Source organism: Crinia signifera, chromosome 11, assembly GCF_055691185.1.
Source record: "Crinia signifera chromosome 11, ASM5569118v1, whole genome shotgun sequence".
Classification (NCBI taxonomy): Eukaryota; Metazoa; Chordata; class Amphibia; order Anura; family Myobatrachidae; genus Crinia; species Crinia signifera.
The window spans coordinates 81715460-81734717 of NC_139227.1; the positions used below are offsets into that span (position 1 = coordinate 81715460).

The 19258-nt window shown below is 48.0% G+C and overlaps 1 protein-coding gene across 2 annotated transcripts in view; it reads left to right on the plus strand.

Moving 5' to 3' along the window:
* Positions 1-751: 751 nt before the first annotated feature.
* Positions 752-19258, plus strand: part of CD151 (CD151 molecule (Raph blood group)) — a 52335-nt gene continuing 33828 nt past the window's right edge. Inside the window, exon 1 of one of the 2 annotated variants that reach the window (XM_083165420.1) lies at positions 752-909. The gene's annotated coding sequence lies outside the window, so the exon portion shown is untranslated. The remainder of the gene's footprint in view (positions 910-19258) is intronic. The other variant, XM_083165419.1, reaches the window with a different exon arrangement.

Sequence of the window (19258 nt, forward strand, 5' to 3'; positions counted from 1 at the left end):
CAGGCAATGATGGAAATTAATGAAAGTCCAGGCAAGGTCACGGGAAAGAAGTGGGTGATCCAGAAAGTACGGAGAAGACTGTAAGTGGGTGGTTTCCAGGCCGCAGGATACCCCAGGAGGCGATGTCACTTTGTGGGGTGCAGACGGACTTCGGGGTACCAGCAGGGGTCCACGGACAGATAGCACTGGTATCAACGGCAAACAAGCAGGAAGGCACTGAGAGGTCAGGATTCCCAGAGTCAGTAGCAGGGCGGACTGAGGTGAAGGCTGCAGTGGACAGGAGTAGCCAGGAGTCTCCAACTGCACAAGGCTAGGAAACCTTTGCACTGACACCAGTTCACCAGGACAGATCCCCTAAATACATAGTGGGCGGCTGTCATTGGTTTAGACGGTGCAGGAAGGCAGGAAACCTGAACCTGGCGTCCAATCTGCATTTTGCCCACATGCTTTGATTTCAAAGCAAGCATCGGCCTTCTGATAATAATGCCCATAGTTCTGCACCACAGTAATTGCCCACCACAGCTCAGTCCTCGGTCACGGTTCTCCCTAGTGCCACAGCACAACATAAATAAAATGTCATACTGCATGGAATTATAGAATTTTAGATGTCGTTTTTATCTCCACCTATAGCTCTATGCATTGTGCACTTGGTTAGAAGTGAACAAGAACTACCGGTAGAATACAGGTGTAATGTCATAAATGACCAGCAGATGGCGCCTCTTCTCCAGTAGACTGCCCGGCAAATGCCATACATAGGGTTAAATCAGGCAGGCCCTTGCGAGGTGCGGCTTTGTGTGAGTACAATCTCTCTGTCTTTCCAAGCTCTGAGTTTATACGCTGTCCGGGGTTCTGTCCACGTATCCTGTGGGAACTACAGCTGCTGTCAGAGCCAACACTGCGGGCCCAGAGGTGAGATTGCAATCCGAATCAGTACACAACCACAGAGCCTTTGTGTAGCCCCACGACAAGGCAGTGTCTGTAGAAGAGCTGTGTGTACAGTGTGTACTATAGTGGGCTGGTGTTGTGTGCTCAGTGCAGGCCTGCAGTATGTTGGTGCTGTGTATATGCAGAGCTTGCCAGTGTTCTGTCTCTGAGCAGTGGACTAGGTGTGTAGGGGACAATGTAGGGGCTGAAGGAAGCTCTGGTCATTGCTCCTAAACTGGGACAATATGTTTTATTCTACTTTATTCTACTACACTGGTCCCCCTGGAAAAATATAGTTTAATATAAGTGTATTTACTAAAATGATCTGAATATTAGATGCAAAATCTAGCAAGCGGTCAACTTACTGCCTACACCTCCTGTTGCTGTAAGTCCTTTTATTACAGCATTTATACTGTATATATGTACAGTATGTATGTGTATGTGTTACCTATTGTGGGCAAGTTCATATATTCCCTCACGTGTATGTAATATTGAGATTGGTGTCCTACGGCCAGAGAATGTCTTGCAGTACATGGACAGATGTGCTCCCAGCCTCATTTTGGGGTCTGCTTACTAAAGCTGGGTACACACTGGAGTTATGTTAGGCCGGTATGTCGGTTTTGACCCTTATTACATCACTCATACGCCTTTTACACCAGAAAATGCAGGGACCCACCTGGGAATATGGCCCAGGAATCATGCCAGCCATTCCCGGATTGGTCTCTTTCACACCAGAAAAGTCCCTGCATTTTCTGGTGTGTGAAGGAGGCGGGCAGGAGGTGTGTGGAATACTCACTCCGGTTGCTGGACCTCCGTGCAGGCCAGGGATCCACACAGGCGGCGAGCGCAAATGACGGGACAGCCGGCGGATGAGGATGACGCAGCTCTCCGGTGCCCTCATTGCTGCCGGAGAACTGCGTCATCTTCATCCGCCGCCTGTCCTGTCATTTGCGCCCGCCGCCTGTGTGGATCCCTGGCCGGACAGCACATGAGGACCGGCAATCCGGGTAAGTATCCCCTACCCCATTCACACCGGCCAGGTCCCCGGGTTAAACCCGAGAACAACCCTGCTGCAAAGCAGGGTTGAAATCCGGCATCTTTTGCCGGGATTTTGGCCCGGGAACCTTTCACACCTGCGCTAGCGCCCAACCCAGGAAATTATGCTGGTGTGAATGGGGTTTCAGTGTGTACCAAGGTTTAGATATGACAGTCCGTCAGACCAACATAGCAGCTGGGTGTACATTGCGCCAGTCTGCATACAGCTTAAACCTTGGAGAGTGATAAAGTACCATCGGCTTCTGTTATTTCTCAAACACCGCCTGCAACATGGCAGCTGATTGGTTGGTACCCTTTCTTTGCACACTTTGGGCGAGATGTACTAAGCCATGAAAAGTGATCAAATAGAGCGTAATAAACCAACAACCAATCGGCTCCTACCTGTCATTTAAAAACCCAGCATGTGACATGGCAGGTAGGAGCTGATTGGCTGATGGTTTTGTCACTCTCCATTTTATCACTTTTCAAGCTTAAGGCCCATACACGGCGACTTTGAGCTGAAAGACGCTCAAAACAGCAAGTTTGAGCGGCTTTCAGCTCAAAGCCGCCCAGTGTATATACCCTGGCGGTGATTGCTGCTGCGTGCTCCTGCATCATCGCCGGTAAAGACGGCTTTGAGGACAGCTTTGCATATTTGCCCGGTGAGTACGGGTCAGAGGTGAGAGCTGATGCGCATTTTCGCATCATGCCTGGCCGCTCATCTGCTGATATTACCAGCAGAGGAGCGACTGGGTGGATAGTGTCCCGCTATGGAAAGTCGTCCACCCCAGGGAAAATCGCTGAAATGGGTGAAAAACGCTCAGTGTGTATGCACTGAGCGTTTTGTAGCCCATTGATTTTCTCCATCATTGTTATCCATACACACTGGAAAGAATCGCCCCGTGTGTATGCATCTTTTTGTATATAAACACATTTTATAATATATACTAGTTATTCCTATCTAATTATATAGAACAATTTCCTGGCAGTAACTAAATATATGAAGTAGTGAGGAGGTGTGCTCCTGGTGTTTTGCATGTATGAGGACAGATCTAGTCTGTGGGGTGAGAGGTATGTTAGGAATGCCATTGCTAGTCACTGTCACTAAACTACCTTCCCTTAGGGCACTTTTCTGCAACAGGGCAGGTTCCGGGCAAAATGTGTCGCTTTAGGATATTATGTCTGAGATTGTACCTGTATAACAGGGTCCTGGCCTGTGATCAGGGCCTAATGGTTTTGTACCTGCATAACAGGGTCCTGGCCTGTGATCAGGGCCTAATGGTTTTGTACCTGCATAACAGGGTCCTGGCCTGTGATCAGGGCCTGGTGGTTCTGTACCTGTATAACAGGGTACTGGCCTGTGATCAGGGCCTGGTGGTTCTGTACCTGTATAACAGGGTCCTGGCCTGTGATCAGGGCCTAATGGTTTTGTACCTGCATAACAGGGTCCTGGCCTGTGATCAGGACCTGGTGGTTCTGTACCTATATAAGAGGGTCCTGGTTTGTGATGAGGGCCTGATGGTTCTGTACCTGTAAAGGAGGGTCCTGGCCTGTGATCAGGGCCTGGTGGTTCTGTACCTGCATAAGAGGGTCCTGGCCTATGATCAGGGAATGTCAGTTCTGTACCTGTATAACAGGTTCCTGGCCTGGGATCAGGGCCTGATGGTTCTGCACCTGTATAAGAGGGTCCTGGCCTGGGATCAGGGCCTGGTGGTTCTGTACCTGTATAACAGGGTCCTGGCCTGTGATCAGGGCCTGGTGGTTCTGTACCTGCATAAGAGGGTCCTGGCCTATGATCAGGGAATGTCAGTTCTGTACCTGTATAACAGGGTCCTGGCCTGTGATCAGGGCCTGATGGTTCTGCACCTGTATAAGATGGTCCTGGCCTGGGATCAGGGCCTGGTGGTTCTGTACCTGTATAACAGGGTCCTGGACTGTGATCAGGGCCTGGTGGTTCTGCACCTGTATAATACCCCTTTCACACCAAGAATCAAATTACCGGGTTAAAGCTTTTCAACCCAGTAATTTGCTGAAGAACCTGGGTTTTTTAGTGGTGTGAACGGGGGTCTTAAATCCCAGCACTCCGACCCTGCTTTTGACTAGGGTACAAGTGCTGGGATTTAAGACCCCCATTGACCCTTTCACACCACTGAAAAACCCGGGTATTTCAGCAAATTACCGGGTTGAAAAGCTTTAACCCAGTAATTTGCAGGTGGTGTGAATGGGGTCCGGCTGCACCTGGAAAAATGACCCAGCATTTAGAAATGCCAGGTCATATTGCCTAGTGTCCGGTGTGAAAGGGGTATAAGATGGTCCTGGCCTGTGATTAGGGACTGATGGTTCTGTACCTGTATAACAGGATCCTGGCCTGTGATCAGGGCCTGGAGGTTCTGTACCTGTATAAGACGTGGCTGAAGTTAGCTTCTTATTCAAGCTCCAGCTTCTTATTCAGAACATTCACTTTTACAAAGGTTAATGAGTCATGGGCCACGAATTTGACACCAGAAATAAACACAAGGAGGGGTCACCTGCCATATGTCTGGCCCAACACTAATTTGGGCATGAAATGCGCTGGCAAAGTGGGCACATTCACCATATTTAACCATTTTGAATAAGTAGCTCTGCAATGGTTAATGAGTCTTGAGCCACAAATTTGACACCTGAACTCAACAGAGGGGTGTCGCTGGCCAATGACCCAACACTGGCTAAACACTGATTTGGGCATGAAATACTTGGGCAAATTGGGCACATGCACCATTTTATCATTTTGAATAATTAGCTGTAGTTTTACAAGGGTTAACGTGTTTTGGGCCACAGATTAACGCTGGGCCCTCAAGGACAAAATATCAACATTGTAACATGTCACTGTCTACACATGATGAATGTCGAAATGCCCAACATTTACATCATACCGCACGCCTCTCAGCTCCCCGTACTCTGAGGTCAGACCCCTTTTCACTTCTCCACATAAAGAGTCAGTTTACTTTGAATGTCCCTGTTTTATGTATGTCCTGTACGGAATGGGATCATTCGTCAGACTGCATTTAGGTTTTACAGTCATTAGGTCGACCCCACTAGGTCGACTGGCAGGAAGGTCGACCTGACTTAAGGTCGACATGGGCCAAGGTCGACATGACTTAAGGTCGAATTTGCATAAAGGTCGACATGAGGAAGGTCGACTGGTCATAAGGTCGACATTGGTTTTTCACTGTTTTTTTTTGATCCGAATGTCGACACAGTCGACATGGACACAGTTGGCAATGAGAATCGGACCCTCGCATCGCTCGCTTCGCTCGCAATGCTTCGGGCACGGTGCCTCGCTGCGCTCGGCACACTATTTTATTCTCCCACCACGCCCTAGTGGATGGTAGGGCATGAAATACCGCCTGTCGGCACATGTCGGCTCAAAAAACAGTGAAAAACCCATGTCGACCTTATGACCAGTCGACCTTTCTCATGTCGACCTTTATGCAAATTCGACCTTAAGTCATGTCGACCTTTGCCCATGTCGACCTTAAGTCAGGTCGACCTTCCTGCCAGTCGACCTAGTGGGGTCGACCTAATGACTGTAGACCTAAATGCAGTCTGAGGAATGACCGCATCCCGTCCTGTACACTCTGCTGTCCGATGCTGCAGGCGACTATACCTCTCTTCCTTATACCCCTTCCTTATACCCCTTCCTTATACCCCTTCCTTATACCCCTTCCTTATACCCCTTCCTTATACCCCTTCCTTATACCCCTTCCTTATACCCCTTCCTTATACCTCTTCTTTTACACTGCAATAAATATCCCGTGTTATTGCACATGAACGCGCAGCAACCCGGTATTGTGTGCAGTGTAAAAGGATCCAATTAAAGTTACCCGGGTCAAGCGACCCAGCATTTCAACCTGCAAAGTGAGCAGGGTCAACACGTATTCAACCTAGCTCGCAGTACAGTGTAAATGGGGAAACCAGCGTCCCATTCACAGCAATGCAACAGCCGGTGCTGGGAGATAATTTCGTCTCCCAGCACTGGCTCAAGGCCCGCCTTCCCTGATGGCACCCATGGGGCATTATGCTGGGTAGGAGCGCCAGTGTAAAGGTGCCCATACACTGGTCCGACTTGTCTGAGGCACAAGTCAGACTTGATTTCCCTTCCTTATTACTTTTTTTATTGTGTAATAAGCAAGCTAGCACGCTGGACTGATAGAACATTGGTAGGCAAGCTGTGTATCCAGCTGCTGTACCAGCGTATCCTGCCACAGTTACCTCTTGTGATTGGAGTCTTAGATCAGTGGTTCTCAACCTCGGTCCTCAGGGACCCCCAATGGTGCACGTGTTCCAGGTCACTTCACAGATACACAGGTGCACTAATTACTCTCGCACATTTGAAAAGATCACAGGTGGAGCTAATTATATCATCTGTGATTCTGTGAGGAGACCTGCAAAACATGCACTGTTGGGGGTCCCTGAGGACCGAGGTTGAGCACCACTGTCTTAGATGATAACCCCTGGACATACTGATGCAGATACTTTGTCAGCATCGGCCTATGCTGTAGTGCAAAGTCCGTTCCTGGAGTAGTGCTTCCTGTATTGAGGGTGTGACCAGAATGTGCTCACTGTGATTGGAACAGGAAGCATGTAAAGTGTAACTAGCATTTGTAGCACATTTAGCTGCTCTCCGACTTCCTATACTAATAATACTGTGGAGCACACACATGGAACTATCAGCATGCCGGCTGTTGTGGAACTAAAACTCAAAGCATGCAAAAACTCAGGGAATGCTATATCTTACATTTCTGCAATAGTTGGATTGGCTGCAAGTTGCTGACTGTACCTTTTGTATTATAATTTGGATGAACGCAGTGCAAGTAGTGTCACCAGTTATGTGTTTTTGGCAGGCTATAATGATTGTACTATATAAACCAGTACTGCACATATAAGCTCACCAGCAGCTTGCCGGATGGGTCTGGGCATGACCTGTGGCTGTGCGGGATGTGGGAAAAGCAAACACAGGACCCCCCTCCTCTGCCTCTGCAGTATATATATAAAGCAGCCAGTTATCTAAGTCCCTATCAACCGCATATGGGCGGTATTCAATGTGAATACCTGCGAGGTGCAGCGAATCCTTTTTTGGATTCGCTGCACATTCGCCACGTTCCGGAGCCGGCGGGCTCCGGTATTCAACGAGTCAGGGGCAGCGAGCCCCTGACTGGCGAATATGAGCTCCTGCGGCGATTGCCGCAGGGAGCCTCAGGACGGTGCCAGGCAGAGAGATGGTAGTCTCTCTGCCTAGCCCAGACCTTTGTGGGGGGTTAGGTGTGCTCCCCGGGTGCCAGGCAGCACAGGCTGCCCCCCCGGGGGTGCCAGCAGGCGAGCGTATATTCACTACACAGGATCGTAATGATCGTGCAGTGAATATATGTATATGTAATGAGCGGCTCCGCTCTGGCGCCACCTGCTGGCTGCTGTGTAAAAAAAATAATTAAAAAAAAAATATTATTTTTAAAATTAAATATATATTCATTTGCTTACAGCACATGAATAAAAATAGCATGCCCCTCCTCAGAATAAAATTCCTGATTTGTTGACACCAAATGTAAAAAACAAAACACTTTATTTTAAAAGTTCACATTCCACTTCACCATAAAAAGATAGCGATTGCTACTCGGTGAATCATGGCGAAAAAAACCTTCAAATGTATTCGCCATGTGGTCATTGAATAGGGTGATTCACCGTTTTTGACAGAAATTCGCCAAACAGCACAAATTCGCCATAAAAACCTGGCGAATCAGGCTCATTGAATACCGCCCAGTATCTGAAGCTCTGGCACGACCCCTCCTCTTGGACACCGCACTGCTCACCCCACACAGGGTCTCGCCTCTTCCTGCCAGACTGATTCACCTTATTCTAGGGATGGCCATCGACCATCGATGATTCGTAATTATCGATGGTTCATGGCCGATGACGAATACTTTTGCCATCGATGGGGGAGAACCAGGTGGTTTCCCTCTTTTCGATGGAACAGCAAAATGATGTTTTTTTTTGTTTTTGTTTTCTTCAAAGTGCCGGGACACAGAGCATAGCTCCGCCCCCGACACCCCCAAAGCCCCGCCCCCCGTGTTTTGATTGGCCCACTGGGCAATTAATCAAACACAATGGCTGACCATCGATATGTAAAAATATCGATGGTCAGCCATTGCATAGTTTAGCACTATCGATGGCCATTTGCAGAATGGCCATCGATGGCAATTGCAACGATGGCCATCCCTACCTTATTCCCCCCCATTTGTATGTGGCCTCTCGTGTCCCCGGTACATCTGAGTTCTTTGGGTCTGTCTGGTGCTTCCTGCATCCATTTCCTGGTTACTGCTGCTACTTGTTGTTGAGTCCCGGGATGGCAAGTAACCTGCGGTTGCAGCATTGTATATTTGGAAGAGGGGGTGCCCTGTATATAGGGGCACTATATGGGGGTGCAGTGTGTGTGTGTGTGTGTGTATATGTATGTATGTGTGTGTGTATATATATATATATATATATATATATATATATATATATATATATATATATATATATATATATATATATATATATATATATATATATATATATATATATATATATATTATATATATAGAGTTCGAGAGAACTGGCACTCCTGGTCTTGGGTGTAAGCCGAAGTAGCTTGCCCTGGTGCCTGCAATAAGGAACCTTGCAGTCCCAATGGTATACAGACGAATAAAGGGCACACAGGGACTTCAAAGTGGGTGAAAGCAAGTGGACTGGTTTATTACACAGTCATAGGTAGGTCAACGTTTCGGGGTCGCCCCCGTCGTCAGGACAAGTAAAGGTGAATGAACAAAGTGCACATAATACAGACATATATAGGCTTAGACATGTACTTACCCCCTCCTGCAGTGAGCACTCGCAACGCGACCGCCAGGCTTGGTTACCGGGTGCGATCGCACACTGGTGACGTCACCGCTGCTTACAGCGCCGTCTGACCGGCGCATCACTTCGGCTCCGTCCAGGGGTCACGTGAGGCTGGCTGCTAGGGAGGCAAACACAAGATTAGTGCTATGGTAACGGAGTCATGAATACAAACACATGAGTGGGCTAATATCAACAATGATGTTTTTTTGCACACTTTGTTGTTTTAAGCATCCTCGTAAACGTATGCTGTATTATGGATGCGTTCGCATATCCACATTGTTGATATTAGCCCACTCATGTGTTTGTATTCATGACTCCGTTACCATAGCACTAATCTTGTGTTTGCCTCCCTAGCAGCCAGCCTCACGTGACCCCTGGACGGAGCCGAAGTGATGCGCCGGTCAGACGGCGCTGTAAGCAGCGGTGACGTCACCAGTGTGCGATCGCACCCGGTAACCAAGCCTGGCGGTCGCGTTGCGAGTGCTCACTGCAGGAGGGGGTAAGTACATGTCTAAGCCTATATATGTCTGTATTATGTGCACTTTGTTCATTCACCTTTACTTGTCCTGACGACGGGGGCGACCCCGAAACGTTGACCTACCTATGACTGTGTAATAAACCAGTCCACTTGCTTTCACCCACTTTGAAGTCCCTGTGTGCCCTTTATTCGTCTGTATATATATATATATATATATATATATATATATATATATATATATATATATATATATATATATATATATATATATATATATATATATATATATATATATATATATATATATATATATATATATATATATATATATATATATATATATATATATATATATATAGCATAGGACTGGCACTTGGAACAATGGGGGTACAGCGGTGGAGGTGCCTTCCACGGAGGTGATATATAGACGAGTATCCAAATAGTTGCACTAGATGAAGACAGGAGGCGGCACTCTCGTAAAAAGTGAAAACTGTATTCAAATCATCAAAGTGGGTAATGTGTCAGCAAACAATGGTGTCGACCAGTTTCGGAGCCGAAGCCCCTTCCTCAGGACAACTGACGTGGCAAAACAATCAAAAGTAATACTGTCTTCATCTAGTGCAACTATTTGGATACTCGTATATATATATATATATATATACATATATATATATATATATATATATATATATATATATATATATATAGTAGGGATTGCAGAATATAGAAGTGTATGGGGGTGCAGTGTTTGTGTGTGTGTACATGTTGCAAACTAATCTGACAGTTTTGTGGCATCACAGGGGTGAGGAGCAGTGTTATGGTGTGTACACACGGTCAGATGTGCCTTCAGATACTATCCACGATCAGATCGGATCATGGATAGTATCTAAAGGCACATCCGATTTGCATACAAGTCTGACTATATATAGTGCAGATCTGCACTATATAGTCATGGCAGACAAGACTTTCTGCCTTGCGATACGTGAACGCGAATCGGATCGGGATCTGAAGGGTTAAAACCCTTGCGATCTGTATCCGATTCCGATCCGATGTTGACTATCGTCAACATCGGAAGGCAAAAAGTACTGTGTGTACACACAATTAGCCTTTTATATATAGACCTAAATGACTCCTATATGTAAAATAAAAACATTTCTATGTAACCATATTCCTTGACACAATGTAAGCTGCACTGCAGTGTAACCTATGCTGATGTTTGTGGTCAGTCTAGACCAGGCATTTCCAAAGTCCGGCCCGGGGGCCAATTGTGGCCCTTGCTGTCATTTCAAGCGGCCCGCAGCCTCCAGCCAGAAGCGGGTGGAGCATCAGATGCGGGAGTCACAGCACTAAAGGTGGGGCCTCGGCATGCATGCCTTTACCTTGCTGTTTGCAGCAGTGAGGTGGTGTCGGCCGCCACATTGAGATGTGTTTGGCGTCTTTCGGGTGAGTATGCATCCAACCCCTGCTGCTGCAATTGTATATCACCCTCCTCTGCAATCAGTGACAGCAGTGTGTAGGGAGGGGGTGCAGTAAGGGGGAAGCTTGCTCCCATAAAATGCAGAGTGGAGGAGGGCAGCAGTGGGAGCCCAAGCACCTCCTGTCCCTGCAGTTCCTGCTTTGCCTCTCCGTCCTCTGGCTCACACAAGGGGCTGGAAAACATACAGAAAAGGGAGGGGGCAGGCAGGGAAACATACAGTCAATGGGGGCAGAGTGGGGGACATACAGTGAAGGAGGGTCAGGCTGGGGGACATACAGTGAATGGAGGCAGGGATGGACATTCAGAGAAGGGGGGAGCAGGCTGTGGGAAATAGTTAATGGGAGTCATACAGTGAATGGGGACAGATTGGGGGACATACAGTGAAGGGGGGGGGGGATGTCTAGGGCAGTGGTTCCCAACCCTGGTACCCCCAACAGTGCATGTTTTGCAGGTCTCCACACAGAATCACAGGTCAGATAATTAGCTCCACCTGTGATCTTTTCAAATGTGCCTGAATAATGAATGCACCTGCCGGGTGACCAGGAAAACGTGCACTGTTGGAGGTACTTGAGGACCAGGGTTGAGAACCACTGGTCTAGGGAATATACAGTAAAGGGGCAGGCTGGGGGACATAAAGTGAATGGGGGACCATTCTGATGTGATTTAATGATTCGGTACTTGTTTCCTAGCACGGCCACCCCGATTTCCATCGGGGTGGTCGTGTCGGAAAAATCGCGTTGATGCGATGCGACCGACCCGATTTTTTGATTGAATCAAATGTGAATAGGGTCCCTGGGACCCGATTGTACATTGGATTCAATGTAAAATTTTCCCTACACCCCCAATTTAACTGCGTAAACCCCACCCCACGATTGACGTGAACCCGAAGCGTGGCGAGCGGCGGCGGAGCGCGTCCTCCGACCTTTTCATTCCCTTACTATCCACGTCGGCGTGGAGGTGAGAAAATATAGTGTGGCGAGCGCAGTGACACACCGAGCCCGAAGCGTGGCGAGCCCCGCGAGGGGACGCGTATAACTTCACAGGTATACGCGGGGCTCGGTGGCTCGCTGCGCTCGCCACACTATATATTCTCAACTCCACGCCGACGTGGATAGTAGGGGAATGAAAAGGTCGAATGAGCACAGCGAGCCCGCGAGGGGCGGCGGTGCGCGTCCTCCGACCTTTTAATTCCCCTACTATCCACGTCGGCGTGGAGTTGAGAATATATAGTGTGGCGAGCGCAGCGAGCCACCGAGCCCGAAGCGTGGCGAGCGGACGCGTATAACTTCACAGGTATACGTGTCCGCTCGCCACGCTTCGGGCTCGGTGGCTTGCTGCGCTCGCCACACTATATATTCTCAACTCCACGCCGACGTGGATAGTAGGGGGATGAAAAGGTCGGAGGACGCGCACCGCCGCCCCTCGCGGGCTCGCTGCGCTTGCCACGCTTCGGGTTCACGTCAATTGTGGGGTGACGACGGGGCCATATATAATGTGAAATGGGTCATATTGGCCCATTTCACATTTTTTACTATGTGAGATGGACTTAATCAAGTCCATCTCATCTTGTGCCATTATAATGGCACAAGACCGACACGATGCTCCCGATTTCAATATTAAAATTTTTTTTTAACATTGAAGCCTATGGCAAAATCAGGGGCATCACGTCTGTCGCGTCGGGGCCAATGTTAATGGTCCCGACTGACGCGATGCCCGCGATTTTCCCTTTGACGGCAAAATGGACCTGATTTCAAAGGAAATCAGGTCCATCGCGGCCATCGTGTACCTTAACTTAAAGGTACACGATGGCCGCGATTGTGGCCGTTCTAGGAAACCAGTACCAATGATTCAAAGAACGTCAGGCTGAATGGTCGGCCCCCCACATTTTCACCTCACCAAAACTGGCCCCCGTCGCAAAAAGTTTGGACACCCAATTGTGCAGCTGTAATATTAAATGTATCACCAATCACTTTTTCTCTACATGAAGCTGCTAGAGAAACTGCAGTTATCATACTGTTCATTCTAGCATCCTGCACCTTTCAAAATCCATGCCATTCCTCTATTCTGCCTGGGCTGTCACTCTGCTGTGAATGTAAGAGTGTAAGCTCTCGAGCAGGGCCCTCTTCCCGGTACTTGTTTCCTAGCATGGCGTCCATCGCATGGCATCGTGTACCTTATTTAGTGGTGTGCGATGCTTGTACAATTAAATATCACATATCATCGCATGCCAGCAAATGGGATGCGATGCGATTTTTATTTGTACAAGCACCCATGCCATGAGATGAGATGTCACCCCCAGTATCCACGCCATCCCGAAGCTTGGCGAGCAGCTGCGTCCTTCGACCTTTTCATAACCTCGCTATCAACGTCGGCGTGGAGTTGATTTTAGATAGTGTGGCGAGCCACGGAGCCTGAAGCGTGGCGAGCGGACGCAGAATACGAGCCCGAAGCGTGGCGAGCCCCGCAAGGGGACGCGGAATAAATGTAAAGTGATCCGTGTCCCATTGCGGGGCTCGCTGCGCTCGCCGCGCTTCGAGCTCGTATTCCGCGTCCCCTAGCGGGGCTCTCTCCGCTCGCCACACTATCTAAAATCAACTCCACGCCGACGTGGATAGTGGGGGTATGAAAAGGTCGGAGAACGTGTACCGCAACCCCTCGCGGGGCTCGCTGCGCTCGCCACGCTTCGGGATGCCGTGGATACTGGGGTTTATCTCATTGTAAGCACCCATCATATCTCATGGCATGGGTGCTTGTACAATTAAAAATCGAATTGCATCGCATGCCGCAATATTCCAGGAGATGAGATGCGATGAGATTTTTAGGAGTCCATACGATGGAAATGGATGGAAATCGTGGGCGCCGTTCAAGGAAACAAGTACCCTCTTCCCTTGTGTGCTTTTCCTTCTCTTACTTCAACCATCTTTGATGGCACCAAATCCTGTGGTTTTCTGCCACTCTGCAGCTATGTCTATGTACCCTGTCATGTCCTCTGCTTATGCAGCTATAGTCATGTACCCTGTCATGTCCTCTGCTGATGCAGCTATGTCTATGTACCCTGTCATGTCCTCTGCTGATGCAGCTATGTCTATGTACCCTGTCATGTCCTCTGCTGATGTAGCTATGTCTATGTACCCTGTCATGTCCTCTGCTTATGCAGCTATAGTCATGTACCCTGTCATGTCCTCTGCTGATGCAGCTATGTCTATGTACCCTGTCATATCCTCTGCTGATGTAGCTATGTCTATGTACCCTGTCATGTCCTCTGCTGATGCAGCTATGTCTATGTACCCTGTCATGTCCTCTGCTGATGCAGCTATGTCTATGTACCCTGTCATGTCCTTTGCTTATGCAGCTATAGTCATGTACCCTGTCATGTCCTCTGCTGATGCAGCTATGTCTATGTACCCTGTCATGTCCTCTGCTGATGCAGCTATGTCTATGTACCCTGTCATGTCCTCTGCTGATGCAGCTATGTCTATGTACCCTGTCATGTCCTCTGCTGATTCAGCTATAGTCATGTACCCTGTCATGTCCTCTGCTGATTCAGCTATGTCTATGTACCCTGTCATGTCCTCTGCTGATGCAGCTATGGTCATGTACCCTGTCATGTCCTCTGCTGATGCAGCTATGGTCATGTACCCTGTCATGTCCTCTGCTGATGCAGCTATGGTCATGTACCCTGTCATGTCCGCTGCTGATGCAGCTATGTCTGTGTACCCTGTCATGTCCTCTGTTGATGCAGCTATGTCTATGTACCCTGTCATGTCCTCTGCTGATGCAGCTATGGTCATGTACCCTGTCATGTCCTCTGCTGATGCAGCTATGGTCATGTACCCTGTCATGTCCTCTGCTGATGCAGCTATGGTCATGTACCCTGTCATGTCCTCTGCTGATGCAGCTATGTCTATGTACCCTGTCTTGTCCTCTGCTGATGCAGCTATGTCTATGTACCCTGTCTTGTCCTCTGCTGATGCAGCTATGTCTATGTACCCTGTCTTGTCCTCTGCTGATGCAGCTATGTCTATGTACCCTGTCTTGTCCTCTGCTGATGCAGCTATGTCTATGTACCCTGTCTTGTCCTCTGCTGATGCAGCTATGTCTATGTACCATGTCATGTCCTCTGCTGATGCAGCTATGTCTATGTACCATGTCATGTCCTCTGCTGATGCAGCTATGGTCATGTACCCTGTCATGTCCTCTGCTGATGCAGCTATGGTCATGTACCCTGTCATGTCCTCTGCTGATGCAGCTATGGTCATGTACCCTGTCATGTCCTCTGCTGATGCAGCTATGGTCATGTACCCTGTCATGTCCTCTATTGTACTCAGCTGTAAGTCACTGTTTTGCTTATTCGTTTATGTACTCTGTAATTGGACGATGACGATCGCTTGTGGCACCATATAAATAAAGGATGTGGAGAGATGTTTTATAGATAACTGCCCTTGTAAATCAATTGAGTATCTTCCATGTGTTCATAGTTATATATTTTTTATTTTTCCTGACTATCCAAGTGATACACCAGGAGAGGTCAGGCTCCCACGGACAGACATTGTGGTTTATATTTGGAAGGAAATGGTACTGGAACATCTGGCATGTAATTTAACATCAACAAATAAATATATACCCAGTAGCAGAGCTGTTGGGGAAAGAACAGTTTGTGTGTATTACACAGCAGCAGTGTTTCTAACAAATCGCACACATAAAATAACGATTATTTATGTATTGTTATTGTTGCAGCAGATCAAATGTACCCTTTGATAATACTCTATTGGACATTGTGTGGTGTCTGTACCAATACTATCTGTTCTGTCTTGAAGAAAAATACATAAAATAATAATAATTTTCATTCAGTTGTTCAAGAAATAACCCTTGATGCATTGACCGCTGTAAAGCTGTGTACACACGGAGCAATATGATCGCTGACCATATACCATAAGGGGTCCGGAAACGGAAGCGCGCACCCCGGCAATCGCTGGCATTCCGGCAATCGCTGGCAATATGGTCGCTCAGCGACCATATTGCCAGCGATTTTTTTTTTTTTTTTGCCTGTGTGTACTCACCTTGACATTACAGAATGACATTTAGCAAAAGTGCAGGGAAAAAAATATCAATATATGTGGTTTAATGGCCAGTGATCCTATATAATACATTGGTAAAATAAACAGTTTGGAGCCTTGTTTAGATGCGTTACCCAGAATTCTCTTGGTCTTTCTTTGCTATGCTTCCCCCTCAATGAAAATCTTGCTGCGGCCAGAATTCTTGAGACTAATTAATTACTGGAGTGCTAACAAGTGCTGTTTATATTACTGTAACCCCTGTGTAGCCAGATAAATGACCTTTTGAGGAGAGAGAGAGAGCAGGTTGCAGCATGAATCTGCTGGGAAGAAAATGCCATGAAATCAAATATACTTTCAGAAGATCTAGGGTGAAATTTAATAGGATGAGAGAATAAGGAATGAGAAATTTGGTAAGAAATCTCCAGTTTTTTATGCGGCAATCATTTACACTTTATTATTGGCGTTTATTTATATGGCGCCAAAAGTTTTCCACAGTGCCTAACAATACATAAATCGGTACTCTTTACTTAGCACGGCGCCAATCGCGGCCATCGCGGGCATTGAATGCACTAAAAAATCGGGTGCGACACGACCAACGCGATGCCTGCGATTTCTTATAGGGAACAATGTTAAATGTCTCAATTGACCCGATTTTCCTGTTCAATGCCTCAATTGACCCGATTTTTCCATAGGAAACAATGTTAAATGGCCCACAGAGGCCAAATAGGCACCCTGAAGTGTGAAATGGCCCCCACAATTGTTAACGCCACCCCACGATCAACGTGAACCCGAAGCGTAGCGAGCGCAGCGGTACGCGTCCTACGACCTTTTCATACCCCCACTATCCACGTCGGCGTGGAGTTGAGAATAGAATAGTGTGGCGAGCGCAGCGAGCCACCGAGCCCGAAGCGTGGCGAGCGCAGCGGATACCTGTGAAGCCCGCGAAGGGACGCGTTTACCTGTGAAGGTATCCGCGTCCCCTCGCTGCGCTCGCCACGCTTCGGGCTCGCTGCGCTCGCCACACTATTCTATTCTCAACTCCACGCCGACGTGGATTGTGGGGGTATGAAAAGGTCGTAGGACGCGTACCGCCGCCCCTCGCGGGCTCGCTGCGCTCGCCACGCTTCGGGTTGACGTTGATCGAGGGGTGGCGTTAACAATTGTGGGGGCCATTTCACACTTCAGGGTGGCTATTTGGTCTCTGTGGGCCATTTAACATTGTTTCCTATGAAAAAATCGAGGCATTGAACATGAAAATCGGGTCAATTGAGACATTTAACATTGTTCCCTATGGGAAATCGCGGGCATCGCGTCGCACCCGATTTTTAGTGCATTCAATGGCCGCGATGCCCGCGATTTTTTTTTACCTGCGATGCCCACGATCAAAATCGTGGGTGCTGTGCTAGGTAAAGAGTACCCATAAATCATTAAAAAACAAATGACCGTACAAGACAAGTTAGGACAAGTACATGGTAAATAAGGATAGTTACATCAGTACATCAGGGGACAGGACAATGAAGCAATTATCAGATACATACATACATACATACATACATACATACATACACATACATGGCTATATTTGTGGCGGAACGGTCCGGAACGCCGTTCCTGAAGTTCAGTTGAAAAATGACCTCACCAGGAACGGCGTTCCGGAGGTTCAACGCCGGGCGCAGGCTGCAGCACAGAGATTCTCTGTTTCCGCAGCGGCACTCTCTGTCCCACCAGGCGCCCGCCCGTCTCTCTTGCTGCTCTCTCCCGCCCGCCTGTCTGGAGCGCCCCGAGGATTCACTCTCCCTCTGCCTGCCTGAGGGCGCAGGTGACGGATGGGCTGGAGGTGGTGTGGTAAGTGGTGACTTACTGGTCTGCTAATGCTGCCCCAATCACTGCAGCTGGCCTATTGGAGGGGTTATGCAGCCACTAAGGAGACAGGTCAGGTGGAGACCTGCCCAGCATACCAATCTGTCCCTGCATGTATGTATCCCAATCTGTCCCTGCATGTGTGTATCCCAATAGCCACAGCCCGGCAGCCGTCCCTTCCAGTGGCGGGATCTGGCTGCAACCGTGCCGCCGGGACGTGGCCGTCCCGTGTGAATGGACACAATAGTGTCCATTCACAACTAATGTGTGCGGCACGGCTCCCTGGCTGTGCGGGATTTCACCGTCCGGCAGGAGCCAGAGTGTGTGAAACCGGCCTAACTCTAGTGATTAGTGCTGCAGGCACCATATTTAGCGCATAGTGTCTAGACTTACATTACTATTAAAATACAATAGTGTGCCGAGCGCAGCGAGGGACCGTGCTCGAAACATGCAGAGTGCAGCGGTACACTTATACAGTTTCAATGTCGATATAGCCACCAAAAACCTGAGAAAAACCATTTCCATGTTAACTATTTGTCAATGTCGACCTTTTTCATGTGGCGACCAATAGCGGTCAACCTATTAGTCCACACCCGTTTTGCAGAGATGAGTGCTTTACTTCATTCTCTATCCTTTAGTCTTTTCTGGAACGTGAAGTAAATAGCTTGGTATCAATGTTAATATAATATAATGTTCTGCGTTCCTGAAATGATATCTCCTCTAGGACTGTTACATTCTACAATCCTATTTCCCGTCTCTTCCCTCCTTCTGGAAAAGATGTACTGATGTGTAGGTTGTGAAGGTGGATTATAAATGACTTGATTTAGCCAGTGTGTGTGTATATATATAAGAATGCCGACAGGTCTGTACCTGTAGTCACATTATCTGTCGCGGTGGGCATGCCTATAGAACAATACAAAGTATTATTGTGTGGTTCGGATTGTTTTTTTGCATTTTCCAGGCTTATGGTGTTTTCTTTATACTCTTTAATTCAGCACCCACACCCACAGCTACCTTGGAGCGCTTTATCCAGCTGCTCTCGGCTTCCTTCCTGAAGATCTGCTGTCTCATTCTCCCATTGGTATCGCCTTCTCCGCCTTTCCCCCTAGTCCTCATTTAGTTTTCATATTATTCTTTGTTCTTCAACCTCCACTATGGTAAATACTCTGACCCGTCTGTACTGGCTGTGTACACAGCACTGTGGAAACTAGAGAACATTTAGGAGAGCAATTACTTTATTGCTCCTAAAGTACAAATTTGTTCCAATACATTTTAGAACTCCAGAAATTCCTCACTTAACAACCAGGTTTCGTTAAGCGAATTGGTCATTAAACGAACCTATGTATAACCCCTTAATACTTCTGAGACGTGGGTCGCTAAACAGGCAGGACAGGTCGTAACTGCGAGAGGGTAGGCGGGCAGGCCGTAAAGCAGAGCAGGGGGGGTCGTAAGTCCGAGGAGGCATAGCACGGACGCTAAACGAAGGCCCGGGTGGTCGATAAACAGGTAGGT